Source organism: Cyprinodon tularosa, unplaced genomic scaffold (assembly GCF_016077235.1).
Source record: "Cyprinodon tularosa strain WSP-4 unplaced genomic scaffold, ASM1607723v1 ctg148, whole genome shotgun sequence".
Taxonomy (NCBI): Eukaryota; Metazoa; Chordata; class Actinopteri; order Cyprinodontiformes; family Cyprinodontidae; genus Cyprinodon; species Cyprinodon tularosa.
Window position 1 is genome coordinate 1537634 of NW_024038309.1, and position 22295 is coordinate 1559928.

The 22295-nt window shown below is 39.4% G+C and overlaps 1 protein-coding gene across 1 annotated transcript in view; it reads left to right on the forward strand.

The window, feature by feature from the left end:
• kdm6ba (lysine (K)-specific demethylase 6B, a) overlaps positions 1-22295 on the forward strand; it is a 63157-nt gene that overhangs the window by 4899 nt on the left and 35963 nt on the right. The window lies entirely within an intron of this gene.

Sequence of the window (22295 nt, forward strand, 5' to 3'; positions counted from 1 at the left end):
TAGGAACTAGAAAAAAATGCAGTAGCCAAACATTTGTTTTAACCCCACCTAGTGGATTGGAGGATAAAATCATGAATCTGTGACTGACTTTAGCAGGGTTTATTGTTGACACCATTTAAATATTGTTGACACATGGACATAGGTCCATGTGTCAATAATATTTAAATGGATTTGTTCACATCAGCTTAAACATTATATTGAGTTCTTATATATTCTTATATATTTTCTTTATTGAGCAAATTCTTCCCTGCTGCCTTTCGGGGAGCTTTATTCATTTTGTCAGCTGGATAGAGCTTTTCCGAGCTGTCATTTAAAGAAATCTGGCTTTTATCTCAAGGAATCTTTCTACCAGATCCTTTGTAAAAATAGATAAATAAAATAATAATTATTATAAACTTATAATATTTAACAAACTAATAATGCAGCAGAAAACAACATGAAAAGAAATACGCCTTCAGTTAGCAAATAAACTATAATCAAATGTATAAAATGAAAGGAGAGATTCCATTATGTCCCTTAATAGCTTTTTTTCTGTATGTAGCAATTTTGCATTGTCATTAGTTGGGGGAGGAGTTGACCCTGTGAACCGTAAGAGAATGTGTGCAGGAATAAATATGGATGGTTGGGATGTTATGTTAGATGATTCTGAAGCCCAGCGATGAGCCATATTCTGCACAGAGAGCCATTAGGATGACTCCTATCCCCCTTATCTGTCAGCCACCATGCTGCGCTGCTCCTCTGCAGATGTGAACAAACACACATGCAAGGAGGGTATTGTGGTTTAGGTGATTGAAATTTTCTGTGCATGTGTGCTGCACTTCTGCCTACCCCTACTCAGCCTTAGGGCAGTCCCCCTCACCCAAAACAGCTGAAGGGGGAGATTGTGCATTCATTGGAATGGGATATGAGGAGGAGGGGGATGATTGAGTGTTCTGCCTTGGTAAGAAAAAAAGGGCAGAAAGAAAGAGGGAGAGAGTAGAGAAGAAGGGGGGATGGGTGGGTTATTTTGCCTTTTAAAGACGGGGAGGGAGTGGAGTAGACATGCAGGAGGGAAGAGGAGGTTCAGGGGTAGAGGTGAGGGGAGGATGGCTGGGGGGCTGGCGCCGTGGCTCGGTTGTGTCTGGAGCTTAGCTAAGAACAGCTCGTGTCAATATATTGAGACAAGTTTTTGCAAAGAAGTGGCTCTTTGATCATTTAATTAATGAAGAAATAAATCTACTTAGGTGGAATCGTGTGGCAAGGAACTAAGTTTTATCTAATTTCAGTGCTTTAAAAAAAAATCTAAAAGCACAAGCAAATAAGAACTGTAAGGACAGAGTTCACTGGGTTTAAATAGTGAGTCTTGAGTGTGTATTTTGTTTGTTTGGGAGAATTGCATGAGTGCCATGTATTCAGAAATCAGAGTTGAGTTGCATATACAGGTGCTGGTCATAAAATTAGAATATCATGAAAAAGTAGATTGATTTCAGTAATTCCATTTAAAAAGTGAAACTTGTATATTATATTCATACATTACATACAAACTCATATATTTCAGATGTTTATTTTGTTTAATTTTGATGATTACAAATGACAACAAATGAAAATCTCAAATTCATCATATCAGAAAATTAGAATATTGTGAAAAGGTTCAAAATTGATGGCCCCTGGTGCCACACTCTAATCAGCTAATTAACTCAAACCACCTGCAAAAGCCTTTAAATGGTATTTCAGTCTAGTTCTATAGGCTACACAATCATGGGGAAGACTGCTGACTTGACAGTTGTCCAAAAGACGACCATCGACACCTTGCACAAGGAGGGCAAGACACAAAAGGTCATCGCTAAAGAGGCTGGCTGTTCACAGAGCTCAGTGTCCAAGCACATTAATAGAGAGGCGAAGGGAAGGAAAAGATGTGGTCGAAAAAAGTGTACAAGCAAGAGAGATAACCGCACCCTGGAGAGGATTGTGAAACAAAACCCATTCAAAAATGTGGGGGAGATTCACAAAGAGTGTACTGCAGCTGGAGTGAGTGCTTCAAGAACCACCACACATAGACGTATGAAAGACATGGGTTTCTGCTGTCGCATTCCTTGTGTCAAGCCACTCTTGAACCACAGACAGCGTCAGAAGCGTCTAAAGAGAAACAGGACTGGACTGCTGGTGAGTGGTCCAAAGTCATGTTCTCTGATGAAAGTAAATTTTGCATTTCCTTTGGAAATCAAGGTCCCAGAGTCTGGAGGAAAAGAAGAGAGGCACTTCATCCACGTTGCTTGAAGTCCAGTGTAAAGTTTCCACAGTCAGTGATGGTTTGGGGTGCCATGTCATCTGCTGGTGTTGGTCCATTGTGTTTTCTGAGGTCCAGGGTCAACGCAGCCACATACCAGGAAGTTTTAGAGCACTTCATGCTTCCTGCAGCTGACCAACTTTTTGGAGATGCAGATTTCATTTTCCAACAGGACTTGGCACCTGCACACAGTGCCAAAGCTACCAGTACCTGGTTGAAGGACCATGGTATCCCTGTTCTTAATTGGCCAGCAAACTCTCCTGACCTTAACCCCATAGAAAATCTATGGGGTATTGTGAAGAAGAAGATGCAATACACCAGACCCAACAATTCAGAAGAGCTAAAAGCCACTATTAGAGCAACCTGGGCTATCATAACACCTGAGCAGTGCCACAGACTGATCGACTCCATGCCACGCCGCATTGCTGCAGTAATACAGGCCAAAGGAGGCCCAACTAAATACTGAGTGCTGTACATGCTCATACTTTTCATGTTCATACTTTTCAGTTGGCCAACATTTCTATAAATCCTTTGTTTTTATTGGTCTTCAGTAATATTCTAATTTTCTGATATGATGAATTTGAGATTTTCATTTGTTGTCATTTGTAATCATCAAAATTAAACAAAATAAACATCTGAATTATATGAGTTTGTATGTAATGTATGAATATAATATACAAGTTTCACTTTTTAAATGGAATTACTGAAATCAATCTACTTTTTCATGATATTCTAATTTTATGACCAGCACCTGTATATATATAGTGGGTGGCACCAGCTGTCTTTATTCTTTGTCCAAAAAGCCATTTGCTTTAGCGAACCATACTGCATTTGCTATATAATTCTTTGTTGCAAACAAGTCAGTAATTTATTCGTTTTCTTTTGGGCTGTTTGCTCTGTTTTTAATCCAAGCTTTACCTTGTGTTCTTCTTTAAATGAAGTCCTCTGTTGATTTATCATAGGCTGCACTGATTTCTCAGTCTGAATTATCAAAAGGCTATGGTCGCTAATCAAATTATGTAGGGTCAAAGGACTCGAACGGATTAGTTTTGGCCTTGGAGCCATTATCTACCACAGAGAGGCTATCATTTGGAGGTAGCTGTGTATGGTTAGCTGAGAGGGAGAGACAAAGAAACCAAACAGAAACTTGATTAAAGACAGAAGCAGAAAGCCCTGCATACCCATAGACTATTGGTGAAGGTGAAAGGAGAGAGAAATAATGGAGATGAAGCCAGTAGGAGCAAAAGATAAAGCCATAAGGAGACTGACTGTATACAGTGTGGCAGAGGGAATATGATTATTGCTTCTTTGTGTGATGGAAGGAATCTGAAGTTTGTTGCTTCAAGATAATGGTTTCCAGTTGTCTCAAGCTGTGTTTAAAATGTCCACTGGTTAACTCACTTTTTATATTATGTTCCCTTTATGGACATCGGAGTCGCAGATATGCTTAACAGGTGCTTTCTCATTCAGAGCCGAACTTCAAAGCTATGTACCATAAAGAAATCAACACCAGCTGGATACCCTTGATTTCCAGCCGAACCAAGGCGACTGACCGTGAGATATTGTATGTCATTGGTTCAAAATATAATTGGCTGGTTGAAATTCAGTAAAACGTCTTTGATAGATCCAAACTTATTATTTAGACTGTTTTGTTGTATTATGCACCTCGCTGATATGGATGTTTACGCTACATATTGTGATTTAGAGTGTACTTGATATTTAGAAATGTAAGCATGATGAAATGAAGAAACTTCAGAATGCTTAAAGTTACTGCTTGATACAACCTACAATACCTCAAATTCTACGACAATACTGCAGTATCGCTGTATTACTAAGAGTGATTGTAGAAAAATAAATGAATGCAGATAGCATGATGAAGTGAGCGTTGAATTCAACATTCAGAAGTATATAAACATTTCTCACTTTTTGTATTTAAGCGACTAATCCTGTGTTGTGGTAAACCAATTTTAAGTCGGGAAGTTTTTACATAACATTCAGTCATTTACAAAAACATTTACACATGGATGATGGTCAGAATGAAGTTGTGCATCGTATGACACAGTAGCCCCTAATTATTACCTAATAATAGTCATCATACTTTATTACAATAATGATCAAATGCTATCACTACCTGGATTGTATTGTTAGGGTTATGCTAAAATTACAATTTTCAATGCATTTACAAATACTGTTTTTATAGAATAATTTTACCTTCACTGGCTTCTATGACTAATAGTATGTGTTTATGATTTATTTTAAAATGTTTTTTGTTTTTTTTATCATATATTTCTACTATCATTATTTGACCGCTGGCTAAGAATGTTGCTATATCTCTGAAATTCACAAACCACAAGTAGGTATGGACAATACAGCCAAAACTTAAAATCTCAATAAATTTCTTAACTTCAATCGATGTGATATGATTTTACTCTCTATATAAATAAGATAAAAGCTTTAGAAAGACTGCTAAGAATTCCCATTGCGTAATCCTGTACAAGTTTGTGACATTTGTTTGACCAAGTTTATAAAACTTTTCCTTTTTTAACAGAATGACCCTTTTAAAATATTTTCTTAAAAAACAAATGTCGGTCGGTGACAAATGATGTAATCATAGACAATGATGCATATTGAAATATTAGACATTTAATATCACCTTTATTAACTAAAATGATATTATATACTTCTAAACTCAGCTTATTTTTAAACTCTCATTTTAGTATAACTATACTTAAATTAGCAGCCAGTGTTTGCATTGAAACACTGCATGCTCTGGTCATGTCTGCATGCTAATAAAATAAAAACATTAGCATTGTCACTACCTAATCTGTGCAATTTGCACCATCACCTCACATGGCCAGCCAGAAATACATCCGCAGCCAGACAGACAAGCTCTGAGCCAGCTCCCATGTCAGAGGATGAAGGGAGCACATCCAGCCAGCCACAGTCAGAGAAACAGGGCTACACTGGAAAACAGGCCGATCTCCAACATCTATAAACAAAGGTGCTGATGGCAGCAGCACCGCTGATATTTCTCTCCAGGATGATGTCACAGCCAAACAAAATGAATGAATACGTTTACAACCTTTGTTTATATTGCTCATCTGACATTATTATAGCGCATTCATATAAAGTATTCAGTATTCATTTTAAGTGTGACAAAATACAGTAAAACCAAAAATAGCTGCAATTATAAAAAAAATCCCAAAACGCCCTGCAGGCTGGAAGCACAGTACAAATTGTGCATCTGGGGTGGGTTTGTTAGCGACATAATGCTAACGCTAACTTAACTCTGTTAGGAATAACATATAGCTTAAACTAGTACCATGCAAAGACTAAAACCTTCAGTATATATACATTATGCACAACAATGTTTTTTCAAAAAAGTGATACTAGCATGCTAATACAAGAAATCCTTTAATTTGCTAATGCTAACAATATTTCATTGTTAGCTTAGCAGGCTACTTTTTTGTTGGCATTCTTTTTTTTTGTCTGAGACTGGTCTCTTTTCATTAATATAAAGTCATTTCACTGAACATTTTGAACTATCCAATATTTGTTGATAAATAGGGCGAAAGATGTTTAGCAAAACACAACCACTACTACTAATATAATAAGCCAGTGGATAAATCTAAACACAGTTTCAATTATCTCTCCATTTAAAAAAAGGTGGCTAACACTATAACAGCTTAGTAATCAGATATTGTGAGATTAGTCTCTGTGCCAGTTCATAAATGATGGTCTAAGGTGTGTGCGTACGCACATCCCATTTTATAGCTGCTTTTTAGTCATCGGAAAAGTTGTAGTTTACAACATGTCTTACATAACATCTGCTAAAAGCTGCACGAAGGTTGAAGTGTCATCACTCCAGTAAAGAATACATGGATCTTTATATGTGTTAATAAAAGGAGAGAGAAATGAGCGGGTCTAGCATCGAATATTAACTTCTACAATTCAATCTAATAATAGATACTGCACACAGAAATATGGTTTTTGTTCTGTGATTTTTAGTTTCTCTCTGTGTTTGCTGCTCATGTTATGACTTATTTTTGCAGCTTTTCCTCTTGGTAAACTGAGAACAATAAATATGTACCACAACAAACAGACTGTAGGTTTTGCACAAAGAACACAGGCTCCCATAAAGATGCAGAGACACTGCTTTTACTCCACTCTGTAATTGCATCCAGCAAACCCTCCCTGGCTCTTTGAAGGTTTCTGGTTTTACTGTGTCCTCTTTTATTTTGTCCCTATATGTTTATGAAAGGCATTGATTTAACCAAAAGATTTCCATTGTGTGTGTTTGCGTCTGTGTGCACATGAGTATCCTTGTGTCTGCAGATGGGATTTTGGTGAAATATGGAGGAAATATGTAGTATTACACATTTATGTACATTACTAGACATGCATTACAGACATCCACACCAGTGATGGTAAAGTAGCAATATATATAAAGGGTAAAGGGCTGTGTATGTTGCAGTGAGCTTGTCACAGGTATGACGTGGATATTTTAGATTTATGCCCAATTTTGAAGCATGGTCTGCGCTATGATTTCATGCCACAACGCAAGAGGGACAATCGCAAACTAGGTAGGATTGTGAGTGTCGGTTTGACGAGTTTGTTCGCCATCTACAACCCCTCATTCAACGCCGGATGACACACATGAGTGTTCCCGAAAGACTTGCCGTGGCGCTGCATGTTTTTTGTTTGGGGTGCAAACCAACAGAACGTCGCACAGAGCTACAAACTAATGACTTGTATAGTGTCCGAGGTGTGCCAGGCCTTTTGGACGTCACTACAGCCATTTGCCTGCCATTAGGTACCAAACAGAAAATACATATAGTGTAGAGAGGATGTAGAATTGACCAATCAGGGACCTCCTTTCTTTCCTCCCTGCGACACTATCTGTAGCACTGTCTATGGTCACCTACAATTTTGGGGACATGTCTGCGGAAGCGGGGGGCATATGTGCATTAAATGCGACAGACGAATACGACCTGGTTTATGAGCATAAATCTGGCTTAACACTGCATTTTTTGTCAAACCCTGAGCCAAGTTTGCCTTTGTAATCAAGTTAGTGCCCACACACCAATCACCCAGGGCCTTTCACCTGAACTGATTAGCAGGTTAACGGTTCTGCATTAACCAGTTGTATTTCTATGGGAACACACGTTTAATGTCTAAGAATATTACTTGGAGACCTTGCAGGTTTGTGCATAGGGATCATATACAATAAGAATTTGTTGTTTGACGCTTTTTTCTACGTCTTTCCTGTTCTTCCTTCGATATTCTCGAGTCTTGCATCACGTCTCTTTAACCAAGTTCCACACTGAACCTTGACCACTCAACGTTGTGTAACAACCATGATTACTTTGCTTTTATATGTCTCTCCTTCCACTTTTTCTTTGTCTAAGGGAAGAAAGTCACTACTGAGCTGAATTGCAGTTTTTGGTGAAACTCCGTTGTAGTATTTTAACATTTCTAGCTTTGTTCTCAGCGTCTGAATAGTCTAAATGTGCCTCTTTATCTCCCAAAACAGTAAAAGCTGCATCTGTCTGGGCGTGTTTTTACGAGGGTATAGCTGTGTCTCTCTGGGTGATTGTGTCTGGAAGCCAGTGGGTACACTCAGGCCTTTATGGGTCTGAGAGTGTATGTTTGTCCCCCAGACGTGTAATGCGATCTGTGTCAAGAAGTCCTTCATCCCTCCTCGGTGTGCCTTTGCTCTCCCTCACCTTCCCTTTGCAATACATCCTACCCCCCCTATCTTTTCACAGCCGTCTCTCCTTTCCGTCTACCTCTTTTCCTGCCTTTTATCCCCTTTTTTCTGTCTTGAAGCTTCAACAATCTGAAAGTTAATGCCTTGAAATAATTAACCCACCTATTCTTATTGATTCTTACACATGCTGCAATCAGATGGCATTAGATTTAAAGAAATGGTTGCCAGTCTTTAATAGTGTTTATGTGGAGTTTCAGTAAGTATTGTCTGTGTGAGTGTGTACACTGGGCGTGGTTGGTCGATGGAGGAGGTCATCAAACAGTCTGAATTACTCCCTTAGGATTTCTAGCTCTGGTGTGTTGAATTACAAGCTTCTCTGGGTGTGTTTTATCTCACCTTTTGCATCTTTAATTTAAGGCACGAAACTTCTGCCTCAAAGGGATTGTAAAGATCTAGATTAGGTATTTGTAAGAGTTGTTCTGGTAAAAGCTCATATTTAGAATATTGAGTGTATATAGAGGGTGTCAATTGATAACTCTTTGTATCCTCATTTAGTTGAAGCTCAGAGTAGTTGCAACTGGAAGGTGAAGCTAAAGGACAGTCAAATAACCACCATGACTAAGGCGGACTTCTTAAAACAACTGCAGTCTTGAATATATTCTTGTGTGTAAGCGATGACATCAATTGAACAACTGTGAATCCATCCTCCCTTTGCCCTGGAGCACTTTTTACACTCATTTTGGGTGTTTTTACCATATTTTTTAGGGGTTACAAGAATATATTCCTCCTTTAAACAGTTGGATGTAGCCCAGGGTCTCGTCCGTATAGGACATACCTGCAAAGGGAGGCACCCAGAAAGCATGTAAAACAAATGCATGGAGCAACTCATCTGGTTCTTTTCCATGTGAAGGAGTGGTGGCTTTACTTCAAGGTCTTCCCAGATGATATTTCCTAGGTAGAATCTATCTACACAAAGATGGAAACACTATTTCCATAGATTTACTGTTTCAATTCAGTTTCAGTATAGCAGCATTTCGCAACACGTCGTCTCAAGGCACTTTACAGATTGAATTCAATCAAACCATATAGACAGATAGGTTAAACAATTTTTGTGTAAGAAAATCTTGCAGGTTGCTTCGAGTCAATGACTTCAGTGCTATTATGCGACCATGATGCTCTAAACAGCAACTGTGCTATAAAGCGCATTGCTTTCTTTTATTTTGTCACACCCTAACGTCTTATTTTTGCACCTTAAATGAACAGCTTACATGTACTCAAAGAGGCTATGGTGTTCATTACTGCTTAAATCTTATCCAACGTTGTTTGCTTCTTCTCTGGCTCAGTGGTATTGCAAATAAAGCTCTCTCCTCTCAGTTGCAACTGCCCCACTGAAGAGTGGTGTCAATGCAACTTCTTAATTCTTCCCTTAAAAAAAAATTATCTTCTGTCTTGGCCAATCACCAATCTGAGATATTCATGCAAATAATAATACATCAGACTTTGAATATCATCGACTATCCCGTTTAGTCCTTCACTGTCATGAGGACACCTGTGTCCTTCAGGAAGATATTTCAAACTTTTTTTTAAATAACTAAAAACATCTTATTATTGCATAAGGGGGAGTGTTGACCTAGTGGTTAGAACAGTGCGCTTGTGCTCTGAGAACGTTGCAAGTACCCGGTTCGATCCCCACAGCCTTCTGCACTTGGGGTCCCTGGGCAAGACCCTTAACCCAACACTGCTCTCCGGGGGCTGCACAATGGCATTCCACTGCTCCCCAAAGGGGATGGGTTAAAAGCAGAGGTAAACTTCTCCAGTGTGAGATCAATAAAGTTCAATCATTTATTATTAGTTTAAACAATTGGCCTTCTTTGTCGAATGAAATTAAACTTATCTTCTCAAGGGCGCCAACCTTTTACATCTACACCAAATGGTTCAAAAACAGCATCTCTATGAATTTGGGTATGGGTTTTTTAGCATTTATATTAAAGTTAAAGGGTTAAAGACAAAAACATCTCACCTATTACCACTTTGAAAGCCACATTCCTACATGTTGATGGTTTTCAACGTGGAGTTCCAATGTCAACCTGCTGCAAAAACCAAAAAAATAATCCCCTCAGAAGGGTGCGACACATCCAGACCTCTTCACCCTACCAGAGTGTAACACCTGGTGTTTGCAGTTTCTAGGAGCTCTATGTCCTGTACTCTGTTGCCATATGGCAGCTATGTTGGCTCACAGAGCAAACACAGCTGGCTGCCTCCCATGGTTGCACGGGGGAACAGCAGAATAACTGCAAATAGAGAGCTTGCATTTACCAGCTGGGCTTTAATATGGGATCTGACTGCATTTGTCAGATGCATCAGTGTTCAAGTTGGAGCCTGCTTTATAGACTTTATGTTAAGATGACGATTATGTCTTATGTTACACTGCTGCAGGCAGCTAATTGGTGCAATTTGAAAACAATTAAAAGTATAATCATTTCAAATCAAAAAGCGGTCGCTGCATTATTTATGCTTAAATCTTTATTTTTTTGTGCATTGTATATTTCGCAACCCATAATGGAGCAGGGACACACTCAGAAAGGGAGATAAAGAAGGGGAAGACAGGGCAGGTACAGAACATTGCACATCATAAATAAAATGTCAGAAACACTGGTGCATGCTAGCCAGTGTTCAGGGTAGCATGAAATCTGCTCTCGTCCCCCCTCCTCGCTTATCTCCCCAGCCTGGCTATGCGTTTGTGTGTGTGCAGGAGCGTGCAGGGTAATTGAGGTGTGCGACCTTGCTGTGGGGCTGGCAGGTGTACAGCTCTGTGATGAAATTAATCTGGGGTTGGGGGCGTTCGGAGATGGGATGGACAGGGAGCAGGCTGATACCCTGCTTGCATTGTGCATAGATGTATGTTTTCTGCCAATCTGGTGTGGAAGAAAAATAGATGTGTATGTGTGGGTGGAAGCACAGTATTCTGCATGGGACCTGGAAATGAGATCATGTGCATGAATTATGTGTGTGGGTGTATGTGTTATTGTGCAGTTGAGATGCCATATATCACTCTCTATATGCTGCAGAGTGTGTCTGAATCTGCTTTGCATGAAAATGCTGGGAAGATTTTAAACATCACTGTCAAATTGTGATCCTTCTCTGTAATTACCATAAAGCAAAGAGACAGACGGTGGAGATGATAGGCACATTCTGTCTATATATTATTTTCTGCCACAGTCATTATGACTACATGTCCAATATATCATGTTGAATCCTGACTGAATAATGTTGATGAACGTTGGTTGGTTGTGCCACGTTGGCCACCCCTGATGTTTACCTGAATAGACAAGAGCTTGGTACGAGGCAGAGCTGAACATGTAACATCCTGGTCTTTCCCATGATGCCATTTGTATTGACCAATGTCTCTTGTCGTTGGACATACCAAACCCTAATTTTTTCTCTAATATGCAATAGGTAGTTTTTTTTTTTTTCTATGGTCTTTTATTCGTTATTGGATCATGACTCAATCCTTAGTATTTCTTCTACCAGATTTACCAGTTAAGCTTTTTTTCCTTATTCTAGTGGTAGTAGTATAGGTGTTCACACTGTATTAGAGTATTAAATTTGCTGAAAAATAGGATTTTTCCAATTTAAAGAAAAGACAAATTATTATAAATATGACCAGTGCCAAGTTCTGCTAATCCACCAATAACGCAAAAAATTGTGTGTTTGGTGGATCGGTGTTATTGCTAACTTTGGAGATCACTAGCGGCTTTCAAGGTGTGCTAAATTATATTACTGTGACTTTGATTGTGTATTCAGACTGAACGCATTCTGGGCTTCCAATACGTTTAAACTCAAAAACGTTGACGTTGGGTCAAATGCAGGTCAAGATGCTTCTACGCTCCAGTTGTTAACCTGCTCTGTTCATTTTTTTGTGGGTTAGAAAGTGGTTCAGGTTTATTTACCTTAATGAGTTGGAAAAAAATTGTTTAAACATAATTTTAAAGGGACAGAGTCCACTGCAAAGCATAACATGTGCAGTGAGTTAATCAGGACTATGATCCTACTAAAATTTTCCGTTCTTGTTTGGTGCGGTAGGATGGCATCCAACATAGACGTTGCGTGTAAATCAGATGCTCGGATGCCTAGAATGCATCTTAAGAGTTTTTTTTTTTTTTCTTTTCTGCTGTTATATAAATAGATAAGAATACCAAAAAACATCCAAACTAAGAGGTTTCTGCTACTGTTGCTGCAAGTAGCAGCCATATAGGAGTCTGGTTTGTTGCCCAGACTTTACAGCTCCTTATTCTCGAATTGCAAGGGCCATTTAACTAAACCTTTCCTATTCTGAGGTCGAAAAACACAATTTCCGGTCATAAACGGAACGCACCAAAACTTGTCAACAGGTTTGCATAAGTCCAACCAGTATTCAACTGTATGAAGAGAAGGACATGACTCAGGCTCTTCTTAGCGAATAGTACTTAGCAATTAGGTTTGGCATCTTCAAAACATTTTCATCCGTTTAGCTTACCAGAAACTAATATTTCAGTTAGTGGAATTTGAGTAAGCAAAGCGTTGTTTTTTTATTAGCAAATGATAAAGGACTGAAATGACCAGTGAAGTGTTGTTTCCTTGAAACCCTCCATAGAAAACCATTTGTTTTCCTTTGGGGCTTCGCCAGGGTCAAAATCACATTAGAGACAAAATAAAATGAATAAAATGTAAGACCGTTTTTAGAATGTACTAAAAGGCAATTAAAAAATGATTATATTTGTGACCCTGTATCACCATAGCTCATACCCGCATTTGACTAAATGAAGTAAAAGCTATAGTTTAAGTTAATATGTACCGAATTGTTTATTCAAAGATATGATTGGTAAATTATAAACTGAGTTTGGAAAATGACAATACACTATTTTTACATCCTTATTCATATTCTTAGCCCTAAAACAGACAGCATAACTAAATGTCATAAAGCGCTATTGAGTATGCCTTTCTGAGATGGCCTCTGTATGAAAACTATATGGAGCAACCCTTGGTACCGTTAAAGGAATTGTTTGCAAAACTAGATAAGGATCCAGCTGGTTGTGCTGAATACTAAACTACAATAAATGTGGACTATTAAAGCATGGCTGTGGTGGTATCCTGTGCAGCCTCAGTCATGTCCGTTGCAGACTATAGATACGCTACTGTAGCTGTAGTTTCAAAGACAGAGGCCACGATTGATCATTTAGATTTTGGTGTTGCCCATTTCTTTACAATGCATCACCTGAAACGACTGATGGTTGACTTGCTGTCTGACATCTACTGTACATCTCTGCCAGGTTGGCATTGTGCGAATAATAATCGGTGCTTTTACCTTCACATGATAGGCTTTGCGGTCTAAATGTCAGGAAGGCTCGTAAATATCTCCTCTGCCTCGTCTGAATCTGGGCTTCGCTCGTGGTTTACATCATCATAAATTTTTCATGTAAAGAGCTGTGCCTGGAAGACTTTAGGGGGAAAAAGAGGCTCATATCTTCAGCACTAGAATATGGTAGCTTAAATTTCCAGTTGGTCTCAAAAAGAGAATCCTCTTAATAACAAACCTACCACAATGTTTATTTCACCTTAGCAGTCACACTGCATTAGATTCGTTTCACATTGAGCTGTACAAATGCATTGCATGTTTCCCAACGGGAGTCGGTCATCCTCTTCTCTTAGAGCAGAATATAACTGAGCAGCAGAATCCATAAGCTCTCCCAGCCCTCCCCTCTTCCTCTCAGTAGCTCTCTGCATCTGTGTCATGTCACTGGGTTTGTGCGTCCCAGAGTAACCCCCCTCCTCTCCCTCCCATGCCGGTTCTCTATCTCTATCTCTCTGTCCTTGTGTGTCTTCGACTGTCATCCTCGATCTCTTCATCTTCTCTCCTCCACCTCTCCACCCTTTTCCTCTTCCCTCTTTGTCCAAAAGATTTCCCCCACCTCGCCTCAGCCTCATCCTCTTTCCCTCTATATTTAATGCGCTTCGCTTTCTTAGCATCTCTTCCTTCCTCTGACTCCTTCACACAGCACCGACACACATGCACATCAATGCATGGCTCTCATGAAGCATGCAGAAACATAAAACTGTCTCTGTGCATATATTAATAGATCCAAGCTTCTAAGCTGACGGCTGCATGCATAATGTATCTCCACATACAGAATGTGAGCAGTGCACTTAAGAAAGTGTGTGTGTGTGCGTGGGTGTGCGTGTGTGTTCTGGGGCCCCTCCAGGCTCCTCCCTCAGGAGACAGGTGTGGACCAGATTGAGTTCCACCTCATTTCCTCTGCCCTGCGCAGCTGGTCAAGGACACATTTATGCACACAAACACAAGGGTGTTCAGCACATGCTCGCTCACACCTCGAATAAAGACGGCCTTAGAAGGATCAAATGCAGCATTAGCATAAAGTAAGCGAATGTCTTGAGCGTTTAGGAGGCAGCCTGCTCATGGATTCCTGTGGAAGAGGATTACAGCTGTGATTACAAGATGATCAGAACTGTTTCCGTTCTGGCAAAAACAGATTTCTAGTCTCTGTATAATTAATTATGTATATATATATATATATATATATATATATATATATATATATATATATATATATAGAGAGAGAGAGAGAGAGAGAGAGAGAGAGAGAGAGAGAGAGAGATAATTTTTTTTTGTGCTTGTGAAGATTCTCAGTCATCCAGATCATAGTCATTCCAAAGACGTTAAAGACAATTCACTGGACAAGTTTGAAGACGTTTTGCTTCGGTGATCAGCCCAACACAGAAGAGCGAACTCTTCGGGACAAGACACAAGACTCTGTGGCACATCTACACCTTATGGACAAATGACATCCTTTTGAGGACCAGAATTTTCACATTTTGGCCAAAGAAAATGGATGGTTTGAAAGTGGCGTGAAGGAAGCCATATGTGTTAAGAAAGTTAAACCAACCTTAAATAGAGGGGGTGGACTCAGATTTTATGTTTCAAAAACATACAATGCAGAAATTGAGTTGAAATTGATTCCCTTCCTGCGATTATCGCAAACCAAACCTCTTTACAGGGGATCGGAAGACCTTGCCTATTCAACCAGGCTAACATTTCCCTTTAAAGACCCCCTTTCAGAGACATAGACAGGTATGGGGCATTGCAGGCTAACAAAAGAAGCCAAACGACCCCCATTCCAAAGAGGTGGACCCGTTCTCCCGTTTCAATTTGCTTTTTTATTTTAAACAAAAACCAGGCTTTGTTGGGCTACTGTATAAAACCTCTAACTCAACGCTATTTCTGACATTTTGAATTGAAAAAGCTTCCTGGATTGGGAAGCAAAACGTCTTCAAACTTGGAAACAAAGTCCAGTGGATTGTTATTTAACTTTTTTGGAAAATGCCTCAAATGAAAAAAGATGATCACGCCATTCATGGAAACATTGCGGTGTATTATTACCTCCTTTAACAGGTCTTGGCCTATACTAGGTCACAAGATAAGGCTCATTCAGTTTGAGTGGATAGATTACCCTGCAATAAAAGCTGTATAGAGTAATTGCCACTTTTATTTGACTTTTATTTCTACTGGTATTCATTCCAAATGACAAGTTGAATTTCTAAATCTTCGATGACGCAACCTGCACATTGAAACATGTTCATCATCTGTAAACATGCTTTAGTGAGTGTATGATTTAGTTATATTATCAAAAGCAGTAATACCTGTGTGTGCCTAGCTGCTATGGCGCACGTTTTTTCCAGGAAGTGCATGATGGCAGCCTTTGGAATGTTAACTAAATAAAAAGCCAGGAGCAAAGAAAAGCAGGGTCCACTCATATATATATCATCTGACTATATGCTTACATGATGGTGAAAGCGATAGTGTTTGTCACGTTGTAAGTACATATGTGTGTTTTAAGCATGTGTGTGTGGTCCTTGCTGGGATGGTGGGAGCTCCCATGTGGGAATCATGTGGGCCTCAGTCAGATAAAGAGGTCTTTGTGAGCAGATGTAGGAGATGTGGCTCATGTCACACACATCCCCTTGTGCACGCTTTACATACTACCCCACACATCAGTATCTCTTGGAAAAAAAAACACATCCATTGTTCCAAGTGTCGTCACTTGCAAATTTAAAAAAAATGTTCCACGTCGATGTTTGACAGGTATAAAAATCCTCACACTTTAAATGGTAAACACAAACACGGCAGTGTTTTTGGAAAAAAGACCTAAGTATATGGGAACATGTTAAGGTTGAATGGCATTGTGCAACTAGATCGTACAGTTTAACACCTCTGCTCAGGTATGTGGGCTTGGCAGGGCTTGCCTGACAACTCTACTCATGCAAACATTATGAATCCACCATCCTGGAGACGCTGGATTCATTGTGTTGAATCTACACACATATGGGCAATAGCATAACTGACATAAAGCAATACAAAAACTCTTTCTAGATCTGACAAATGGTGACATCTGGGGAAATATTTCATAGCTAAAAACATTGGTTATAAAAATGGTCTATTCAAAGTAGGGATTTGGTGTTTAATGACCCCAAACTGTCTTATTAATGCATTAAAACCTAATATAAATATCCTTTAACCAAACCCCACCATCTCAGACTGTTTAATTTTTCTATAATCTGTCAGTATAACTGGTCAGAAACGCCTCTCTTGCATATAAGAACCTCCAGAGATGAAAGAAATGTTTAAAATTAACCATTATCTCCGTCATCTATCGTGTTTGAGGAAAGTGACACTTTCTTCTCTTTTTAAAAAGTGTTTATTTTGTTGGAATGCCTCAGGGCCTGTTTTTCAGACTGCTTTTTTCATGTGTAGCAGGCTCAGGCAAGACAGGTAATGGGACCAATCATGCTTAAACTGAAATTTAAATCACCACTTTCCACATTGTTGTGTTATGAAATTTGAGCACCATCACAAGTTTTGTGTCACAAAAGTTGATACTCGGCACAACCTTCACAGGAAACGTGATTAATTACATTGAGATTCCTGGAATTTTGCTATCAAGACCTATTCTGGTAAATGTCCAAAAACATTAGGTTTCTTCAACAGGTGGAAAGTAGAGGAAACCCCCTCAAGTGCTGAGCCATAACTGTAGTAAAGCTGTTTATTTCGATGCTCTGATTTTTCTGCCCCCTCTTGGCTTATGTGCTCTTCTCAAAACAAAAACTGCTCGTATGGAGGAGTCCGACGACGGAGGCAGCTCTTGTTTGGTCAGATGACGTCATACGTGTAGCTGCCTTGAAAGCCTTCTACAGCTGTGAGGGATGCACTCTGCCCAGCTGCTGCATGAAGACATTTGTATGTGTTTATGTGTGAAAAAGCGAAGCATCGTCCAGGGAAAAGGGTTATTTTCATAAAGCCCCTATTTATATTTAGGCACACTTGCTTAAATCTCTCCTTTTTTTCCCGTGTTTGCACCTACAAGCACGCTGTTAACAGCTCTTCTGGCAGCAGCCACAGTCGGCCTGCTTTCATTAGTAGTGTCTTGTCTAGACGAAATTTATTACCAACTGCTCCTTCCTGTCCTCTCCACTTCCCCCTTTTTTTCTTTCTCGTTTTTTTTCTCATTTCTGACGGATTTCAGACGCTCTCCAGCCGTGCGCCGCATGGCTTGAGTCAGCCTCGTCTGTCACCCTCCTTCTCTTCACGTGGGTGTCGTCTTTCTTTCTTTTTTCTCTTTTTTTTCCTGCATGTCCCTGACAAGGAAGTCTGTCTGTCTGCTTCGTCTGTCACCTCATCCATCCATCCGTTTCTCGCGTGTACGCACGTGGGAGTCGGTGTGGGTGTAATGGTTTGACCATGACCTTTTGCCGAAGCCATGTGGCAGGAGTTCACCGAGCCAAACATCCTCGACCACAGCCAGCGCTGCTCTTCTGCTGTCTATTGCTCTGCCAGCCCCGGCCTCCCAAATGCACGCATGTTTGCGAGCAAACGAGACAGAACTCAGACTTTTTCATGCATGCTTACACAAATAAAGCAGCCCACACCCAATATAAAGCCAAGTTCACAGGGGGAGATGAGTTTAGAGAACGGTGCAGAGCTAAGCAGACTTGAATGAAAAATGAATAAAAGTTGAGTAATGAACCAGTTTCCTTGTCACTCACTAGCATTTTACAAATTTCTGCATTTACCAGATCTTTTGCACACCTTTAGGATATGGTGTGACAACATTCTGCAAGATTAGATGTTCTCAAAACAAGCCATCCTCACTCTTCATTAGCTTCCAGACGCCTAAATGCCCATAGCAGTTCCTTCATATTTGCCTGCAGACTCATGGGTTAAATTAGGTGCTCACTAAAGCACTTGGAAAACTAAACACAGGATACAGTTGGACAAGTAGAGACACACAGAAGATCAGAAGACAAATGCATGTGGACTAATAGGAAGAAAACTGATTTATTACCACTCTTACAGCAGCTCAGTGTAAGCATGAAGCCGTATGCCCAAACTTGAAGAGACCTGCTGAATCAGCAGTGACTCAGGACTAGAGCAGCCCAAACATGGCCACTTTACTCACGGCATGCAAGCTAAAACACGCTTAACATCGCTCATCAATGGAAGGTGCATTTTATGTGTACAGCAACGTATTATAAACAGTAAGGTTAAAAGAATAATAGCTGTGTCTGGATGTAGTTTGTGTTCTGAAAAAGTAAAAAAAAAACAAAAAACACTGGACTTTGTTTTCCAAGTTTGAAGACGTTTCCCGCTTCCCATCCAGGAAGCTTTTTCAATTCAAAATGTCTGGATAAGCGTTGAGTTCCAAAGCCGTGTTATAGATGTAGCATATGTGTATTTTTCACCTTTACAGCTTTGGAAACCAATTGTGGAAACAGACAATAACCTGAGTATATATTTTTGTATATGTTTAAAAAGTCTGTTCAAACAAAATTTGTTGAAAAATCATATAAATGGGACCGGCTTCGAAACATCAAATCAAAGCAACATTGTTTTCTTTTCTTAAAAATATCAAGAACAGATAAAAAACAAACCTAGAGAAAGTGTTTCACATTAATTTCTAATGCTCTGGCATTCTCATGTACCATAGTGAAAACTGTTATATGCAAATTAGGATCTTATGGAACAGTGGGGAACCTTCCCAGGAAAAGCACTTCAATGAATCATCCAATTTGACAAAAAAAAAATTTGATGATCCTCTAAAAAAATAAAGCAGTATTAAAAAAAAGAGAATTAAAATCAGTTTATTTATAATCCTCCAATTCACAACACATGATCATACAGTCAAATTGATTCAAAGTTTTGTATCTAAGGAAAACCAGCTGATTGCATCGACTCAATCCCAAACACCAAACATGCTTATAGCGACAGTGGAGAGGAAAAACTCAATTTTAACAGGAGTAAACCTCCAGCAGAACCAGGCTCAGTGTGAGGGGCCATCTGCTGAGGCCGACTGGGATTCAAGGAGACAGAAACAGAGATACAGGAAGAAGCAGAGATACAAAACAACTTGAGTGCATAAATTCTATGACATCATCTTAAACAGGCTGTCCATAAAAAACTACCTTCTTTTTTTTGCAAATTAGGAGTGAATCAATTTCTTCTAAAGTCAAAGACTCACTGCCAGTTATTGCCACCAGGGATGGCACAACTGGTTTTTCAGGTTGAGAGTGAAAATAGTTTTTGACAGCACTTTAGAGTTGTAATCTGTATCGTATGGGTGTGTTTTAGGGGTGAGACATCTGTGAGTATAGCATTTACAAACATTTCTTTATCAAAGTACTGAATGTTTTTTTTTTAAGAACAGTCTTTTGCTCTGTGATCTGATTTGTTATTTTCTCAGGTTGGATTTTCACTAGTCAGCAGTTCTTTGGGGCTTGCTTTGGCTTGTAAAAGTGTTTTATCTTATTGTTGGTAGTTGTTGCAGCTTGTCACTGGCCTCCTTTATCCAATTTTTCTAATTTGCTGTCTGCCTTTTTTTTTTTGTACTGGTGTAAGTCAAGGCCTCTAACCAACCAGATGAGGTAGATATAAAGATAAACTGGGATGTCTTGATTAATTGACTGATGTCAGTCAGATTGCCACTATTTCCTTCCAACCTATTTTAAGTTTGCTCCTGTAAATAACTAATTTGTGACCAGGTTTTAAACCTGTACTCATCAGAAAAAGTTTGGGGAAGTTCACAATGCAGGTAAAATGCCGCACAGTGACTAAAACACGGATTTATTTGAGCAGAGATGGTTGTGAAATGCTGGGAGGAAGGATCCGCGATAACACTCCTTGATGCCCTTCGGGCGTTGCAACATTTTACTGAAGGAGTTGCCTCATTTCTGCAACAGTTTCATGCATAAGGTGCAAAACATCATCCAATAATGGGCTTGGTAGAATCGTTCTGTCTTCCTGCACCTGCACTGTGTCTAGAGGTCATCCTAGGACAGAGATGGCCTTCCTGATGAGCTTATCTAAAGCCTCTTTCTCCTAGCGGTAAATAAGCTGCTTGTTAAAGAAACTATAACATAGAAGATGACTGATACCTTCATAGAAGGTGAATTAGGGGATCTGTAAGCAGACATATCGTACACACAGTATACTTTATTTGTATATCTATATTGTTGTCTGCTATTGTCCAATGTCATGTTTGTGGGGTAAGAGGTGTTGAAGCTAACCCTGGTCTATTCCTCCTTAAGTGACACTCTTGAACCTCTTTTACTCGATCCAAACGAGTTTCCCAGTCAGATGGGTAAAAATAAATCCTCTGCATGTCAACACTCTAAATACATTTCCTTTAAATAAAAAAAAACCTTTATTTAAGTGGTATAATTTTGACAGAAAGTGAGATTAGATTCAGAGTTAACAAGTCTTCTTGCGGGGTAAATATGTTCTTCTCATCTATTTTTACACAACGCTGTTTTTAGTTTGGCATAGATTCCAACTAAAACCAACCCTTTTTCAAACAATCTCTTATTTTTTCACACTCTTATCTCCTTCAGGCTGTTTTCTTGTCTAAGTCTCGTCTTTTCAGTCCAACTTTGTGTCTGCTTGCTTTTTGTTCCCCGCCCCTTTGCCTCTTCTTCTCTGTACTGGTTAATGTCAAAAGGAGATGCACCCACTGGTTAACCTTTACAGAACAAAGATAAATACCACTTTCTGTATCTTGCTATCGCTCACTCTATCTATTGGTACCGCTCACACACACACACTCTCACATCTAATCTTAATCTGTTGCTATTTGGATGCAAATGCATGTGATTTATAGAAGCAGATATTGATCAAAGTTGAACGATTAATGTCAGAGCTTCTGACATTTACTTGATGTGTCATAAAAGAAGATATTCTGCCCTTGCAACAAACAAACCGTCACGCACACTTGCTCTCCTTGGAGTGGCTGGGTTTAAGGTAGCACCCACGTTTTTTTGTTTTTTTTTCTCTCTAACACCTACACACACACAGCTGTGGCCCTTTCAGGGAGTTTGCACTCTGACCCCTGGTTCAAAGGTTTTGGGTCTTACCCATCAGCCTGTGAGACTGGGGAAGGCTGAGCCAGCTATTTCTACCTTATATTGATACAACTGTCGTATACCCGGCACAAGCTGCTCCACTCTCTGCTGCAGTAGGAAAGCATATGGAGGCAGCCGCCGCGTGGGCGTGCTTTATTGTGCAGCCCTGCAGGTAGAACATAAGAAGAAGTGGAGGAAAGACAGGAAAGGTAGAGTAGTGGAAAAATTGGCTTTGGGGTTTGCTTGACATGCAAACAAGTAAAAACAGTAAAAGAAAACAGTAAAAAAACATGAAAATTGAGATCTGTTCATGTCCTGAGAACTTAGCAAATGAAATGATATTCTTAGAGATGCACAGATCAGAATTTGGAGGCTGGTTTCTAATCACAAGTTATGGTAAAGCATTGAATTGCAGTTGCCTTTAGGTTAGCAGCATATATTCAGAACGTTGATACATAAAGAGAGACCTGTCAAAGAAAATTAGGGCAGTGCATTTATATTTGAAGTACCATGATTCATTGGGCCTTATATTTTTAATTGTCTCTATGATGTTAGCTGAATAATTACTGTCTAGAGCTGGTTTAGAGGGTAAAACACATCAACCCAACAGGTTTCTTTTGATCCCAGACACAAACCCATTATTTTAAGCCTGTTTAACTCAACATTTTTGGCTAATCTGATGAAACTATCTTTAGGTGAAGTCTCTTTATCTGTTGTTTCTCTCCACTTAAACCTGACAGGTCCTATGCGTTTTTGAAAATGTCAAATGTCTGCACAATATTGCAGGCTCTAATAAGCCAATATTTCATTGGTTGTTTAATTTTTGTTGTGAACATTGCCTAAAGGTATAGAGAATATCATAAAGAACAAGGTGTA